An 18,645-nucleotide genomic window follows, 5' to 3' on the forward strand; every position below is an offset into this window, starting at 1 on the left:
ATAAGCACACTTCATTAGCTGACCAAAGGGATGGGTCTGCATCTAAATTAATTACTTGTTATCCACCCACTGTAGTTTCCCATAAAACGAAGAAAAACTAAATATGTCATTAAAATATTAAGAAACCACTTTTATATTACGTTATAAAAAAGACAATAAAAAATACATATTTTTACAACATCATTTTATATATATTCTCAACGATAAATATAAACTTAAATATTCAAACAATATTTTTTCGCCCTTCTAAAACCCACACACATGCATTATGCACGTGAAAAAGAATACATTTTCAACTAAACGACCAAATTTCCGGATTTTTTATGTTCACTCTCTATCTTTGCCTTCCCATACTATAAATTTATGTTGAACATTAAATTTATAATTGAAATTCATTTCAGAAAATGCCACAGCATCACACTGGCTGAATGTCATAAAAGTGTCGTTTTATGTATATTTTATTTTTTAATTCCATGGTTTGCTAGGGTAGAAGATGGAAGCAGAGACATGTTGACATGACAAGTACGTGATATCAGGAGCAAAACATACCATACAGTGTACTCACTCCTAATGGTTATATACATACATACATATGTATGCGTTAAAGTAGAAATATATAAAATCTATGCATGCAAAAAAAAACAAGACAATTTTTTTGTTTTTAATTTTCTTTCTTCTATTTCTTCTGACATTCGATAAACCAACTTCATTCGAATATAAGAAAATATTTTTTTTTTCTGTATATTGGCTTCAATAAAACAAATTCTACGAATATGAACAATGATATGATGATGTTATGAGCCAATCATTAAAATTAACAATTTACATATCAACAAAACCATAAATGTTTTCCTACCAGCCTTATTTGTTTACCGGAAATATTAAAAAAATAAGGGAATAGGCTTTACAACAAAACAACAAGTCATAAATGAAGTGCAATAACTTTTATATGGTATTTCTAACCTAGGAAATTTTTGTGCGATTCAGTTTATCCATCTTTTTTTCCAATTTGTGTTGGTTCTGCAGACCATTAATAAGGGGTCAGCGTTGCAGATCTTTGAAAAATGTTCATAATTTGAAGACCCTATTTGTTGGAGATAGCTGCTCTGTAGGTCGTACTAACTGTTCGATCGTCTCGAATTTAAACCAGTAAGGAAAGGATTAAAGTCGGCGGGGCCGACTATATGATACCCTACACCACTGTGAATAGGTAAAATATATATGGGAGCTAAATCTAAATGTGAACAGATTACGATATAATCTGGCACATAAATTTCTAGACTAAACACCGTCACACATTCCATCGCGTCTTTGGTGCATCAAATACCTTAAATCGTCACACATTCCATATTTCATTGATATCGGACATATATAACGTGTTTCGTGCACCAAATACCAAAATTCGGCCAAATTTCATCAAAATTGGACAGATACAGCGTGTTTGGTGCATCAAATACCTCAAATCGGCCAAAAATATATATGGGAGCTATGTCCAAATCTGAACCGATTTTCAACAAAAGCAATAGCGTTCTTCACTAGGCTAAAAAAATTATCTTCACAATTTTCAGCCAAATCGAACAATAAATGCGACCTGTACGTTGCGATGGGACGGACGGACTGACATGCATAAATCGACTCAGAAAGTGATTCTATGCATATCCCTAGAAGGAAGTATGGGTCTATCTCCTTTCCTTAGGCATGTTGCATACAAATGCACTAACGCATAATACCCTTATCACAGGGTGGTGTAGGGTATAAAAAGGTAAGATTATATGACAAAGATGAAGCTTGCAAATTGAGTTGGTGATCAGAGCCAAATTTCAAGTAAGCTATACTTGAAAATGAACTCTTGGTCTAACAATGAAAACGCGAATATTAACAAACAAAAATAGTTTTATTTTTTGAAATTTTGCCTTTTTAGGACGAAGATCATTTTTAATGATTTTTGTTAATTTTCTCGTTTAGAGTTAAGCTTGATGATCTGAAATTATTTGCAAGTGAAAAAGGAAAGCCAAGGACTCGAACCCACATAAAAACATATCAAAAAATGTTGTCATGGCGTGTTAGCGTTCAAAGCCAAAACTCATAACTTCAAAGTCAGCGCAAAAAGCGTTTGTCGTGAAGAAAATACATTTCTGTGGCCAAGTATTCGCGTTAATGTACAAAAACACATTTGCATTTGAAAAACGATAAGTTCTAGGACAGAGAAACCATTACATAGTCGATACGTCCGAAGATTTGCTTTACCACCAATGAAACCAGGTAACGTAATCTGGTGACTATGTGGGTTCGAGTCCTTGGCTTTCCTTTTTCACTTGCAAATAATTTCAGATCATCAAGCTAAACTCTAAACGAGAAAATTAACAAAAAAAAATAGTTTTATTTTTTCCTAAGTAGTCCACAGCATGATTTATACACTTTTTCATGCACTTAAACTAACTGTTCAATCACTTTTTCCACTCCGATTGAGACACATCCAAAATATTGGGTTTGAATGCTTTTACCCAAACTTCTGCCGACGAAAATCGTTGACCACGCCTTTTTTCTCGATATGTTGGAATCAAATGACGTGTTTGGATCCCCAGCCAGGGCTGTACGGATGATTCATTAATTCCACGTTTAGTCTGGTCAAACAGGCGCTGATTTAATCGATGTGTGAGAGATCGCATTGTCATGATGCAGAATGATTGTCTTCTGTTGTTCGTTTTTCGAAAAACTCAGGAGATTTCAGGCAAACAAATTTTAGTGTACCACTCAGAATTAACAATCCTACATTTCTCAAGTCGATTAGTCGCCACACGTTCAGTTTTGGCCAAGAAACAGGCGACCATTTGCTTCGAAGTGCTTCATACATAAACAACTTTCGTTTAATTTAGCTCATTTTCGAAGACCTAAACCGTCGATTCCTGTTTTGCTTCAGGCTCCTTAGCATAGATCCATGATTCGTCGTCTGTGACAATCTTATAAACGTCTTTTGAAGTACCGCGACCGTTTTAGTCACAATTTCTTTGCACTAATCTACAACAGCCTTTTTGAGCGATTGGCCAATTTTTCTGGATCTAAGGAGAAAAATCAATTTTTGCGGTGGAAGAAATACCCAAGGATGGGATGTTTGTGGAACAATTACACTATGAACAGAGATAATTCCTTTTGGAGATGAAAGCCCTTGGTGAGTATATAAGGAATCCCAAAGGACAGACCCGCCGTGAGTCGAACTTCCGCGTTATGGCGTGATGAAGTTTTTGCTAGAGACCCTGTAAGGCATCAGACATCTCATTGACAACTAATCGATTTTGTCGCGTTTTCGTGGTCGTTTTGTGCATTTACCCTGTTTTTGCTCAGAAAAAGACAATATTTTGTTTTTACAGTGTTTTATTTTGTATATTCGTTACAGAACATACAAAAACACAGGTTTTTTTTCTGAACAAACAGGGGTAAATTTCAAAAATTACTATAAAAACGCGACAAAACCGATTAGTTGTCAATAAGAGCCGTACCTAAAATTTTCTGAGTGACATTTTTTCAGAACATTTCGAAGCTGAAAAACGTCATCTTGTGGTACATTTATAGCGGCTCTTAAAATAAAGGACGAAGAGGACATTGATACGATAAGATTCGACTGAAGACATGTCTTCTCAAAAAGAAGCTAAAGCAACAGTGAACAAAGATATAACGCTAATTTCTTATGGCTTACAGGGTCTCTAGCAAAATCTTCATCACGCCATAACGCGGAAGTTGGACTCACGGCGGATCTGTCCTTCGCGGTTCTTAAAATACTAACCAAGTCCTTTCTTCCCCAAGAAGAATTTTCCGTGCCCCAGACTTTCGCCTCCTTTTTGTTGCACTGTGTTATTAATATTTCTACCAGACATACATATATCAGGTTCGAATATGGACCATATCGGTCTACTCCTTCGAAACAAATTTTCAGAAGAGTGCATTTTAAGACCTCTTCTCAAATAATTTTGATTTTTGTCAATAATTTGTAATAAGGACTCTATTACGACGGTACAAGTTTTTGTAGTGCAAGTTCATGCTACCTGAAAAAATGCCCAGATAGGTGTACAAAAACCACCTGCAACTCATGATCAGAATAATACGTCGGCTCAAACTTGCATATCAGAAATAATATGCGTATATTTTTAATAATTAGATAATGCTTGAAGATGGCGCTTAACTTTCCACCCTTTTGGTTCCTCCCTTAAAAAATTTAAAAAATATATGTTTACTATTTATTTTACGGAAAGCAAACATTAACAGAGCAACCTATTTGGTCCAAACATTGGATCTCATAATATTTTGCCCAAATTTAGTTTATGTTCAACAACTGGTCATATCGGTCTACTTCTTAGGTGGAGTTCAACATTTCAACATGTTTGTTTAACTTCAGTTTCAGGTCTCTTCGAGGATCCTTTAGAAATTTATAACGATAGTGCTCCTGTTTACCGTGATATTATGTTGTTCGTGGCAAGTCCATGATTCCTGACAAAATGATGAAAAACTCTGAAGTATACGGTGACAACTGAAATAATTGGCGGGTGCGATATCTATCGAAAGGAATGATTCACAAAATAAGATCAACTTCCAAAGTATCCTAGGTCGGTCCATTCATTAAGGCATCTGCTCCTCGACAATTTTGAACTTTAATTCAAATTCTCATTTTTGTCAACAAGTTCAGACGTCGAAAATTGGCCACACAATTCTGGAAACCGCCTAAATACACAATTTTTAGCGAAAAGGATATTGATTGCTTAGCCGACTTTGCCTTAAGAAACACCTAAAAGTTTTTGCGGATTTTAAAACTACAATGCTCATAGATGAAAAAAATCAAAAAAATCTCCAAAGAATTTTCAAATAAATCACGGTCAAAGTTCGCAAATTTAAGGTTTATATAGGTTTTCACGAGTTTCTTGGAAACCACAAGTCCTATCGTAATGGAACTAAAAATAATTTTGTAGCAGTGAACATTTTCTACAAGATAAACCTTTACGACTTTTTCCTAGGTTTTACCATTTTTGGGATATAGACGTTTAAATTGGGACAATGCACTGCCAATGCCACTTTAAATGAAAACCAATTAAACCATATATGAGAAAAATCGAAAAACAAGAAAAATTGACTGGAGGGATTTTTAAACAATCGCGGTCAAAGTTCACACTTTTATAGCCTCCACCATAATATATTAAATTTGTCATTCCGTTTGTAACACATCGAAATATTCATCGGAGACCCTATAAAGTATATATATTGTTGATCAGGGTAAGCTTCTAAGTCCTGTCCGTCCGTCCGTCCGTCTGTTGAACTCAAGATAGAGCTCGCAAGTTTTAAGATGAAGCTTTGTAATTTGGTATAGAAGTTTCTGTTACTCCTAGGATGTTTGGTATTACAAATGGGCTATATCGGTCCACGTTTTCATATAACCCCCATAGAACGGTACCACCCGATTTAAGGTATTTTGAAGGTTTTATCTTCATTATCACACTGAAATGGCTGAAATTTGGTACTTAGTCTTCGTGGGGGGTACCACACTTTCCCCCAGAATTTTGTTGGTATGGGTCTACGCCTTCATACGGTACCTCCCGTTGAACGGTACCTCCCGATTTTCGGTATTTTGAAGGTTATGACCACAATAATCCATTAAAATGGCTGAAGCTTGGTATCTAGTGTTCATTGGGGGTATTCAACTTTCCCCGATAAAATTGACGGTATATGTCTACGCCTTCATATAGCCCCAATAGAACGGAACCTTCCGATATTCGGTATATTGAAGGTTGTGGCCTCAATATTCATCCGAAGTGACTGAAATTTGGTATTTAGTCTCCTTTGGGGGGTATAAAATTTTCCCCCAGAAATTTTTCGGTAGAGGTCCACGCATTTATATAGCCCCCATAGAACGTTACCACCCGATTTTTGGTATTTTGAAGGTTTTAGCTTCATTATCACACCGAAATAGCTGAAATTTGGTACTAGGCCTTCGTTGGAGGTATACAATTTCCCCCAGAATTTTGTTCGTATGGGTCCACGCCTTTATATAGCCCCAAAAAAATTATACATTTCGATTTCCGGTATTATGAAGGTTGTGGCTTTAATATTCCTCCAAAATTGCTCAAATTTGGTATTTAGTCCTCATTTGAAGTACAAAACTTTCTTTATGAAATTTGTCTTTAATGTTGTTATAAAATGTTTCTGAAAAGAATTATTAGTAAAGGTTCACGTCTTCCTATATCTGCCATAGAAGCGTACCTCTTGATTTACGGTATTTTTTAGGTATTAACCACATTATCTTACTGAAATATCGGAAATTTGCTATTTAGTCTTCATTGAGCCTAAAAACTTTACGCCAGAAACTTGTCGGTATTTTGTCGACGTTTTGAGATAGCCCCCATAGAACGGTATCCTTATAGAAATTGCTGAAATTTGGTATTAAGTCTTCTTCATAAATAAAAAGAAACTAATTGTTCCATTTTACTTAAATACCACTCGTGGTGGAGGATATAACAAGTTCGGCCCGGCCGAACTTAACGCCGTTCTTACTTGTTAGGTTTACTTTAGGTTTTCAGGATTTTGCTTGGAAGAGATAAGTTCTATAGAAAAGGGACTAAAGATAATGTTGTAGCAGTGAAAATCCTCTGCATTATTTTCTTTCTTTTATATTCTTTAGTCCCATTCCAAAAGGACTTACCGCTTCATAGCAAAATCCTGAAAACCTGAAAAAACCCTAAAAATGTGAACGTTGACCACGATTTAATTGAAAATCTCTCCGGCGATTTCTTCTTGTTTTTTAATTTTTTTCATCTATGAACATTGCTGTTTCAGAATCCGAAAAAAGTTTCCAGGTGTAAATAGTTTTCATTTAAAGTTAGTTAAGAAGCACCATGCATGACATTGTTTCATAAGGAGGCTATATAGTCTATGCATTGTCCCAATTTGAACTCCTGTATCTCAAAAATGGTAAAACCTAGGAAAAAGTCATAAAGGTTAATCTTGTAGAGAATTTTCACTGCTACAGCATTATCTTTAGTCCCATTATGATAAGACTTGCGATTTCCAAGAAAAATCGTGAAAACCTAAAAAACCCTTAAGATGTGAACTTTGTCCATGATTTATTTAAAAATCACTCCGATGACTTTTTTTTTGTAATTAATTTCTCGTTAGAGACGAGCTTACTGACCAAGATGCTTTTTTGTTTTTTGATTTATCTCATCTACGAACAATGTAGTTTCGGAATTCGCAAAAACTTCCCAGGTGTAAGCCCCTTTCATTTAAAGTTAGTTAGGGCGCTCCGTATGTAATTTTAAGATGCTTTCTGGGCGAACTTTTTCTTATTGGTTATGTTGCGCCATAAAAAAGTTACTGCATTCCTGCCACAAGAAAAAATTATTGAGAATAAAGTCGAAAAGGGATCACCTTTATTCATACCTTCCTTAACTATACGACTGAGGGAATAAACGTGGTTTTGGTTCCACACGTCATTTCTTTTGGAAACTCCACATTTAATATCCCATACATTTATAAGGGACCCCTTAAACCTAACAATCCTTATTTGCACGTCCTTCATAACTTTTTTTCAAAAAAAAGTAAACTTCAAATTTAAAACAAATTTACTTAATTTAAGACTCATTCAGTTTAGATGCTCCTTGTGTATCTTTCACAAAAAAATTGTCACATAAATAATAAATCATATTTTAAATCAACAAGAATATAGCAAATATGGCAACATACAAACATATACAATGTATTTTATACATACACAAGTAAAGATTACCTTTTGCAATTCATTCGCAACATATAATAATATTTGATTCTTATCTAGGCAATATTTTATCTCAACATTTGTGTGTGATATAAAGTGACTGGGTACTGAAAGTCCGGAGTACTCTTCCAACAATGTCAAAATGTTAACGTGTGCATTACTGGTTCCTCCAGTGCAAAAAAGACAGACAATACAATCATTTTTTTTTAATTCATATATTCAACATTTTCACATAAAAAACAAAGATGTATAAAGTGGATGGATATATCCACACACCTAAACAGTTACATGAATAATGCATGTGAATGTACGAGTCAGTATGTGTATGTTTGTGTTTTTTATATTTAATGTGTACATTTTGTACACATAAATCAACGAAGGAGACAGGAAACCAAAATAAAAATACATAAAAACGAAGTACGTCCACTACCAACTAGCAACACATGATGACATATTTGTTATACTACTCACACATGTACATTTTTAAGCAGTTTCCCTATATAAATTTGAGATATCACATGATAAACGTACACGTATTTGTTGTCATGAAAACACAATCATATTTAAAAGATAAATGTAAACATTGAATAAACAACCATCTCATCTCCAGAATGTTGATTTCATATCCAGTAGCAGGCAAAAGATTGAATGTTCAAATGCTGCAAGTGAAAGTTAAGTAGAGGTAGAACAGGTTGATGATTTATTTCCAACTTGTTATAAAACAAAAATTCTCTCGAAATTATTACATACATACATTCGGAGGAATGAATATGAATGTATGATTTCACTTTCGACAATTACTTGTGTTTTGTAAAGCTGGGGGAACCAGGTTGGAACGTATGAGTAATGTGTGTCATCATTCGTATAAATAATTCATACATGATACGCCCCCTGTGTTCTTTTGGTAGTAAGGTTTAAATCTTGAATAGAAAACATTGAAAATAAATATGCCTCGCACCTTAGGGTAAAAAATAATATAAAGCATTTGTAGGTGTTTTATTTTCATCGTGGCTCAACACCATTTCAACGTCACTAAAAAGTATTTTCCACGTACGTACACAAGGGACAAGGGGCGACTTTTCTTACATCAAAGAGTGTAGCATGATAATTAGGCTGCTAACGAGGGTATATACACTTTCATGCGGGCAAAATGTGTCTTATCGAAATAATGGTTTTAGACTCCAAGTATGTTTGGACGAAATCCGTTTCAGACAATTTGCAGTTGATTTAGCTATGTCCGTCCATCTGTCTCTTACTTACTTAGCTGGCCCATTACAGAACATTTGTTCCATAAGCCGAACTAAGAAAAGATCTCCAAATCTCTCTGTTTAGTGCTTCGCTTTCTGGAATACCGCCCCTTGTCATCTCTTCATCCACTTGTTTGCGTCATCTATTCTTTGGCCTGCCAATTCTGCGTGCACCACCATGCGGCCCGAATATATACGTCTTTTTAGCGGGTTCAACATCGCTCATTTTTATGATATGACCTAGCCAACGCAATCGTTGCATCTCGATACATTTATCTAAACTGATGTCGTTGTATAGCAGATACAGCTCGTGGTTCATACGACGTCGATATTCACCGTCAACGCAGATTGGTCCATAGATCTTTCGAAGAATTTTTTTTCTCAAACACACCAAGCACTGCCGTGTCTGCTTGCGCAAGTTGTAAAGTGTTGTTTTTGTTTGACGAGATGTGGCTTTATTCCTAAACTACTTACTCAGCCTGAAGTAGCATCTGTTAGCCAACACTATTCTTCTTCGTATTTCACAACTGATGTTGCTGGTTGTGTTTACGGCGGTGTCGAGGTAGACGATAGAGTTGGGCAATCTAGTTCCTAGTTCCTTGTACTAGTTCCAAAACGTATGAGTAACATCATGAAATATAACGTGTGATAGTAAGTATACGCAGTTTGTTCAAAGAAAAAATGTGGGCCATTGGAACTGCGAAAGGAACTAGATAGTTCCAAATAGTTCCTTTGGCACAACTCTAGTAGACGAAGTCCTTTACTACCTCAAAATTATAGGAACCAACGTCAACAGTTGGCCCGATCACTATGAACGCATCGCGCGACGACACTATTAACATTGTCTTCTCGCCCTTTAACGCCAGACCCACTTTAGCAGATTCCCTTTCGACTTTTTCAAAGGTATCAGTTACTTCCTTTACCGATCGACCTATGATGTCAATGTCATCGGCATAAGCAAGTAACATATGGCTGTTTGTATATATTGTGTCACTTCTTTTCACCTTCGCATCTCGAATAACCTTTTCCAGCAGAATGTTGAAAAGATCACACGAGATGCCATCACCTTGTCTGAAACCTCTTTTGGTACCAAACTCTTCGGAGAGGTTCTTTCTATTTCAACTGACGATCGAGTATCAGTTGATATCATTCTACAAAGTCGGATGAGCTTTGCAGGGATACCAAATTCAGTCATGGCTTGGAATACCTTTGAACGTAGGGGGCTGTCGAAGGCTGCTTTATAATCGAAAAAAGGTGGTAGGTGTCGATCTGCATCTCTTGGATCTTCTCCAGGATCTGCCGCAGGGTAAATACCTGGTCAATGGTGGACTTGCCACGTCTAAAGCCGTATTGGTATGGCCCTATTATTTCGTTGACCATAGGCTTCAGTCGTTCGTACATTATACCTGACACTATCTTGTAGGCGATAGGGAGAAGACTTATGCCCCTATAGTTGGAGCATAAAGTCTTATCTCCTTTCTTATGGACGGGACACAGGATGTTCAGGTTCCAATCGCGTTCTATCTGCCAGATAGAGCTAACTAGCTGATGCATACACCTTATCAGGGTGTCGCCTCCGGTTTTAAACAGCTCGGCCGGTATGCCATCAGCTCCTACTGTCTTATTATTCTTCTGCCGGTTTATTACTGTCTTTACCTCATCTTGGCCGGGTGGTATACATTCAATACCATCTTCTGGGATTGTATCTGTGGTATCTTCGTCGATTTCGCTACTATTGGATACCAACAGTTTGGAAAAATGCTCTTTGCCTATCCTTAGCGCTCTATATGTATCAGTTACCAGATTACCTTGCTGGTCTCTACAGGAGGATGTTCCAGTTCCAAAGCCATCAGTTTGATGTTTCACTCTTTGGTAGAATTTTCGGATTTCATTCTGTCGATTTGTTCACACTCCCGCTTTACCATCTCTCTCTTTTTCCTGCGGAAAAGACGTTTCTCCTCTCTTCTTTTCTCCCGATACCTCTCTCGTGCGCCTAGCGTTGCTACTGATTGTAAAGTAGCCCTATATGTCGCATTTTTTCTTCGGTAGCAGCACGACACTCCTGGTCATACCATGGATTCCTTGGTGGAGGTCTCTGGTATCCAAGTACTGATTTTGCAGCTGTTTGCATGGAGTGGCAATGTTTTGACATTGTCCTGATATGTTATCGGGACGAGGAGAGCTTTCATTAAGCAAGTGGGCTAATTGAGTGGAATATGCTGTGGCTATCTGTTGTGTTTGCAGCTTACCAATGTCCAACTTCTGCGTTGTATCTGGTCGTGCTTTATTTGCAACGTTTAGACGGGTATGTAACTTTGCTGCAACAAGGTAGTGGTCCGAATCTATGTTTGCTCCTCGGAACGATCGTACATCCAACACGCTCGATGAATGTCTTCCATCAATCACAACATGATCAATTTGATTACTTGGTATTTGATCTGGAGACAGCCAGGTGCCCTTATGAATCATAAAATCTGGTACTGCTAACCACCATGTTTCTTGCAGCTGCAAAGTCTATCAGCCTCATACAATTGCCAGATGTTTCACTGTGTGGAGACTGAATTTTCCGACTGTTGGGCCAAAGATATTCTCCTTTCCAATTTTAGCATTAAAATCGCCTAGAATAATTTTAATGTCATGGGCAGGGCAACGGTCACAAGTTTCTTCTAACCGCTCGTAAAATACATTTTTGGTCTGTTCGTCCTTGTCTTCAGTGGGAGCATGAGCGCAAATAAAGCTGATGTTGAAGAATTTTGTTTTTAATCGAATTGCAGCAAGTTTTCATTCTCTAGGGTGAAGCTGAAGACCAGATGTTTTAACATCCGACCAACTACAAATCCGCAAACAAACTCATGTTTTGTGTCATGACAGCTATAATACAGTGCATCACCTTTAGGTGTTGTTGTGATGCCTTTCCCAATCCATCGTATTTCCTGTATGGCAGTAATGTCGGCCTTGTACTTTTCAAGTACGTCTGCCAATGCGAAGACTGCACCTTCTCTATAAAGAGTGCGAACATTTCAGGTGCAGATTCGCAGATCATGGTCTTTAAAACGTTTGCGGGGTTCATCAAGTTTAGAGTAGTAGTAGTAGGCTGCTTTTTCTAGGGGAGGGTTACTAACCCGATGCCCAAACCCAAGTTTTTAACGTTCCTATGAGCACATGTTAGCTCACTACCTTTAACGGTTAATAAAGGCAGCCCCCCAGGTGACACCACGGGGTGGCCAGTGTCCACTTGAGATGAAAGAGAGACAAAAATAAATCGTGGGCTTTGCCATGTTAAAGCCGGTCAGGATCGTTCTTTGGCATCTTCCATCCCCTATGTCACCCGACTGTCTCTAACGATAACTCTAGAACGGATCAACCGATTCGGTCCAAAATTTGTCTAAACTTAAATTAGGTTCGAAGATGGGTTGTATCCGTCCACTCTTTCCTGTACCTCCCTCACAAAAGTTCAGAAATGTTCGGAAAATTTGTGCACACGATAACTCTTGAAAGGAGTAACCGAAAGGAGGACCGATGGTCTATACTTTGCATATTGTAAAATTTCTACCAGACATAGATGAGGTTCCAATATGGACGAAATCCGTCCACTCCTTCGGGTACCTCCCACACAAAATTTCGTAAAAGTCCGGTTTAGGACCTGCTCCCGAATCGCTTTGATTTTTGTTGTAGCCACTTGCATTCACCGTCCCCTAAACGACGGTACAAGTTTCATCTGGAGGAATACCATACTTCCTGAGAAAATTGCCTGAAAGTTGGAAAAAAAACCCCTATGACACCGTTTGTAGTGGTTGGAGCGCAAGATAACTCTCGGACGGATCTGTCGATTCCGTCAGAAATTTGGGCTTTGTAATATATATTCCAAACTTAGTTTAAGTTCGAAGATAATCCATATCGGTCCACTCCTTCAAGTACCTCCCCCACAAATGATCAAACATGTTCGGAAAAGTTGTGCGCACGATAACACTTCAAGGGAGTGGCCGATTTAGTCCACATTTTACACATCCTAATATATCTACCAGATGTACATCAGATTTGAATATGGACTCATTTCGGATAAGTCATATTTTGTCCAAAATTAGTTTCGGTTCGAAGATGGGCGATAGCGGTCGACACCTTCCGGTACTTCCCTCCAGTATTTAAAAAATTTCACTAAAATGGTATAAACGATATCTCTTAAACTGGGCAACCAATTTGGTCCATACTTTGGATCTCTTAATATTTTGTCCAAATTTAGTATAACTTCTAAAATTACCCATATCGGTCCTCTCCTTAGGTTTCCCTCCCCCACAAAAGTTTAACATTTGTATCTAAGGGCAGTTTAGGGTATGTTCGAAGATTCTTTGGATATGTATACCGATGCTGTTTGTTGTGGTCCTTTTTACAGCCATATTATGTTTTCCGTGTACAAATCCATGCTTCATGACATACTGGTCCAAAAGTTATAGAATGACCCACTGAAATGACTAGTGAGCCCAATATATATCAAAAAGTTATGTCTCTCAAAATAAGATTCACCTCCATAATGGACTATGTCGGTCCATTCCTTTAAGTACCTGTTCCACAACACTTTTAAATTTCAATTCTAATCCACATTTTTGTCGACATGTTCAAATGTCCAAAAAGGACCACAAAATTCTGAAAAGACTCTGAATACATTCTTAGATGAAAGTTTTAATTCACTTAGGCTGAGGTTATATCTCTTGTTTTCTTGCTTACTTGTTTTCTCCTGCTTTAACTTTCAAACCGAAGCCACGAATACATGTAATTAGCACGATGTATTTCGATTAAAATGTGTACAAAATTTAAAATCAAATTTACAATTTTATTGCAATAAAGCGAAAAAAAATATCATTAATGTTTAGGCTAACCGCATTGAAGAGTCAACCAATCATTGGGAAAATAATTAAAATAATTTTTGCTGGCGAAAAACACCAAAAATGAAAAAAAACAACACCCAAAACAGAACACGGCTACAAAGTGTTTGACATAATTGCAATTGAATTGGCTCACGTACGACAGGCCCGAAATTGCCTATATCTAAATACTATTTCTGTGGTATTGACGACCACCAACCGTAACGACAAACATTCAAAATAATTTACCATATTTTAATGGCAAAATGACATTTGTGGCATAGGTGGATATGTGGTACGTGTTTAGTTGCTTGTTCAACTGTTTATTAAATATAAACGTATTTTGTTGCATCAATATCGACTTATGGGGGCGTATGTCAAAATTGAATTTAAATAATAATGGAAAATGTGAAATAAAAATGATTTCTTTAGCTATGTGTTTGTTGTTTTACAATTTTGTTATGTTTTAATTATAGAACACCGAGAAATTACAGAGATTTTTTTATATATTGTGTAGATTTTCACTGTTGGCAAATTACATCTGACGCTGTTTGTCACTATATGACCCACCAACGCGAAACAGGTGTGCGGTTTATCTATCATAAATGTAATTACTAATTAAATTGGATTGTCAATTAACATATTTACGTTGAAAATTATAACATTAAAATGTTGAATATTTTATGCAGAAAATATGTATACTGTATAAATGTACTTACGAATAGGTGATCACTTTAAAATATTTGTTATAAACGCCAACTGAAATAAAATACAAATTATTAAATAAATATTAAAATAGATTTCTAAAACATGGAAAGAGCAGGTAGTACTATCAAATACAGAGTTTATTTAATTAAAAAGTATGCATATTGATATACATACATACATCAGGGCTGAGCTCCCATGTGTGCTAGCACACAGGCAAATTGTGAAAACGTACTCTTAATTTTTGTGAACCATAAATAATTAAACATTTATGAAATTTTTTATTTATATTTTTTAATAATTTGCATTGTGGACTGTTTTAGACAGCATTAATGTTTAAAAAATTTTGAGATAAGTAAGAAAAATTAAATATTTATTCTCCCTTAAATTTCGATCTCTCTCCATTTTGCTCAGCCCTGATATACATAGCCCTCAGTCTGATGTTTTACTTTTTGATAGAACATTTGGAATTCATTCAGATTACTATTCATCTAGATTTTTACAGTGTTTTATTTAACTTGCTTTGTTTCATATCTGTTAAGTTCATATCAAGTACTCGTAACTCATTTTTTAAACAGTTGCTGTTGACCAATCGATCTAAAACTTTGCACACTTTACAGATTTGGATAACAAATACATAAATATGAAGCCAAAACCAATATGGGTCCATTTTTTCCTATAGCCTCCATATAATGGCTCCACTCGATTTCAGGTATTTTGAGGATTGTATTTTCATTCTTACCCCGAATTGGCTGTAACTTAGCATTTGGAGTTCCTAATGGTAAAGACACTTCCCCACCAAATATTGTACCACTAAATTTCAGGCATTTTAAAGTTTTTATCTACGATTTCGGCCAACATTGGCTGTAATTTGGTTATGGGGTTCTCAGTGGTCAAAACAATTGTATTAACTTACAAGTGAGCAAAGGCCATATTCGGGACGGGGCCGACTATGTGATACCCTACACCACTACCCCTGTGCATAAGCTTATCACTGGTAAACATAATTCATAAAAATAAATAATTCATAATTTTATATGTGACTTCTCTCGACAATGTAGTTGGAACTGATTCAAAGCTGGGCAGAAGAGAAAAAGAAGAGAAGCAGAGGTATTTATCATTAAAAATACTTCAAAATATTGAAATTGCGATAGTTTAGTACAGTTTTTAATAAATCTTATATTTTACACACAGATATCCGCATTGGAAATAAAAGTCCACAAATGAAAAATAGGGATATCTGGCGTCTTTAGCTATATCTCAAGTATTTGACCACTTTGGTAAAACAATTTAGAACAATAAAAATATCAGAATATCATTATTGTTCGTTTGTTGAAATGCAATTCAAGTAAAAAATGTTACACCAACCTACATTGCATATTTTTAAAAGTAAAAAGTAGAAAACTACTTCCATTGACAGTCTTTGCTTTTGGAATAACCCTGCCGGGGATATTTTCATAGTTGAACATTCCGAAGCATATATATTATCTGACCATCACCAAAATCAATAGCCTTCTTCCTCTGGGACCGCCATCAGCCCTCAAAATGTCGTGACGATCCGACCAAAATTTCGATCCGTAGCGTGACTACAAAAATGTTGCCTTTATAAAGGTGATCGTTTCTTCTTCTATTGGCAGACTTTGATTTTGGAATATCCCTACTAGAAGCGGATATTTTTGCATATTACTGAACGTCGAAATGTACTCCAAGCTAACTTTCATTATTATAAAGGTGATATTTTCTTTTTCCATTGACAGGCATTCCTTTTGGAATATCCCTATTAACAGCAGAGATATTCGCATAAGAATAAATGATTGATGTTGTTGATGGGAAGCTTATTACTGGCTACTTATTACACAGTATCCTAGCGTAGATAATTCTTTTTGAGAGCTAGTATCTATAAAGTAGTGGTGACTGATACATTAACAGGGCTATCAGGTTAGGTGTTCCACTAGACATCCCCTTCCCGATCATCTTCAGGCGAACACCGAATATATCGTGTTCCCAATCATCTACGGCCGAACACCGAATCCATCGTGCTCCCAATCATATACAACCGAATACTGAATATATAGTGTTACCGATCATCTACACCCGAATATCAAGCGCATCTTGTTCGATTATTTACCCCCAAACACCGAATGTACCGATTTCTCGATTACACTATGCAATATTTGTACCCTACACAACTATGTGGAAAGGGTATTATTATAAGTTTGTTTTGGGAAAAATTCATGTAACACCGGTCGTAGACCCCCAATGTGGTATTCCAATCTTCATATCTCGACGATATAAAGCGATTTTGAGATATGTGTTCGTCTGTCCTTCCGTCCGTCCGTCTGTCCATTACAAATTGTAATCAAATTCCATGCCGCAATTATGGACCGATCGTCACGAAATTTTGCATGGAGGTAGGGTTCAGACCAGAATAGACACCTATTGTTATTGGTGATGATCGTGAAATATTTAGCGAGTGAAATGGACCAAATACATAATTTTTTATCCGACTTTGTAGCTGCTCTGTAGGTCGCAAAAATGGTCTGACCGTCTTAAAATTTCAACTAAGAGTATATGACAAAGAAGAGGCTTGCAATTTGAGATAGTGATCAGAAAATATTTAGCGGGTTAAATGGACCACAACTTTTGTGTGAAAATTGTGAAAAGTTTTAATATACAGCTTATATATGTATTCCTGGAAGATACACTCCGCCCACGTAAATAAAATTAGGAAGGTCATTTCTTAACCTTTTCATTGATACCAATTATGTTGATTTACGTGCTCAAATTACAGAGTAACAGCCTAATATATCCAGTTATTTGTTTGTAGTGTAATAGTCACGAGATTTTGCACGATGTCAGAGTTTAGGTCGAAGAACAATTCTACAATTTTGGATGATGATCCAGCGTTGCCGACAGTTTTTGATCGGAAATCGTCAAAAAAATCGTCAACATGGTCCAAAACTCGGTTTGGTTACCGTTTAACCCAGATAAAGCCCCTGGTCGTTTAAACGCCACAAAAAATGGTTGCAAAAATTGACGTAAAACTGTGGCTTTTTCGAATATTTTTGTGGGGTTTTTTGCATTTTATTATAGTATTGTCTGTTATCTGTCATTTCACGCTTATAACGCTTCAATTGACCTACGCATTTCCACGCAATTGGCCTAAAACCCAAGCTAATCAAAAAAATCGACTTTTTTGTAATTTTCGACTTTTGATGAAAAATTTAAATATGCGATAAAAATTTGTTCATAAATGTTAGAATCATACAAAGTCAGGGATTTGTTAGGAATATAGTAAGAGTATTTTCTCAATCAAAAACCAACGGATTCCCATGTATGGATACGCCAATATTGCCCTCCAAAGTTTTTGGCACTTTTAAAAGAAGGCCCGATTGCAGGAAAACTATACGTTTTAGAAAAAAAGTTATTTTTTAAAAAATGCTTAGAAAGTCTCAAAAATATAATTTTCATAAACAATTTTAAGTTTTCTCGCAAAAAAAATTCTCGGCGCTAAGTGGGTTAATGCGATTTTTCGCTGATATTTTTGTGAATGAGACTGGCAACATAAGATATACAATCCACAGCAATAAATCTAACCCAATATAACTTAAATACCACTATAACAAGTAAAAAAGTATCAGTCGGCTTTGCCGACAGAGATATACCCTCAGCCTATATGAATTGGAACTTTCATCTACGGACAGATCGAATGTATTTAGGGTCTTTTCAGAATTTTGTGGATCTTTTTGGACATTTAAACTTGCTGACAAAAATGTGGATTAGAAGTGAACCGATATGAAGGAGTGAATCCATATGGCTTATCTTCGAATCTAAACTAAGTTTAGACAAAATACGATGAAGGCCAAATATTGGATCGAATCGGCAGATCCGTTCGAGAGTTATCTTGCGCTCCAACCACTACACACGGTGTCGTAGGAGTTTATTGAACCTCTCAGGCTATTTTCTCAGGAAGTATGGTTTTGCCCCTGATTTAACTTGTACCGTCGTATGGGGTGCCGTGAATACAAGTTGTTACAATAAAAATCAAAACGATTGGAGAGCAGGTCATAAACTGAACTTT

General features: G+C 36.3%; 1 protein-coding gene across 9 annotated transcripts in view; it reads left to right on the plus strand.

Annotated features, from left to right (window-relative positions):
* 5-HT7 (5-hydroxytryptamine receptor 7) overlaps positions 1-18,645 on the plus strand; it is a 554,635-nt gene that overhangs the window by 492,000 nt on the left and 43,990 nt on the right. The window lies entirely within an intron of this gene.

The sequence above is a fragment of the Musca autumnalis genome, unplaced genomic scaffold (genome assembly GCF_047663935.1).
Source record: "Musca autumnalis isolate F117 unplaced genomic scaffold, ASM4766393v1 scaffold_1, whole genome shotgun sequence".
NCBI classification, from domain to species: domain Eukaryota; kingdom Metazoa; phylum Arthropoda; class Insecta; order Diptera; family Muscidae; genus Musca; species Musca autumnalis.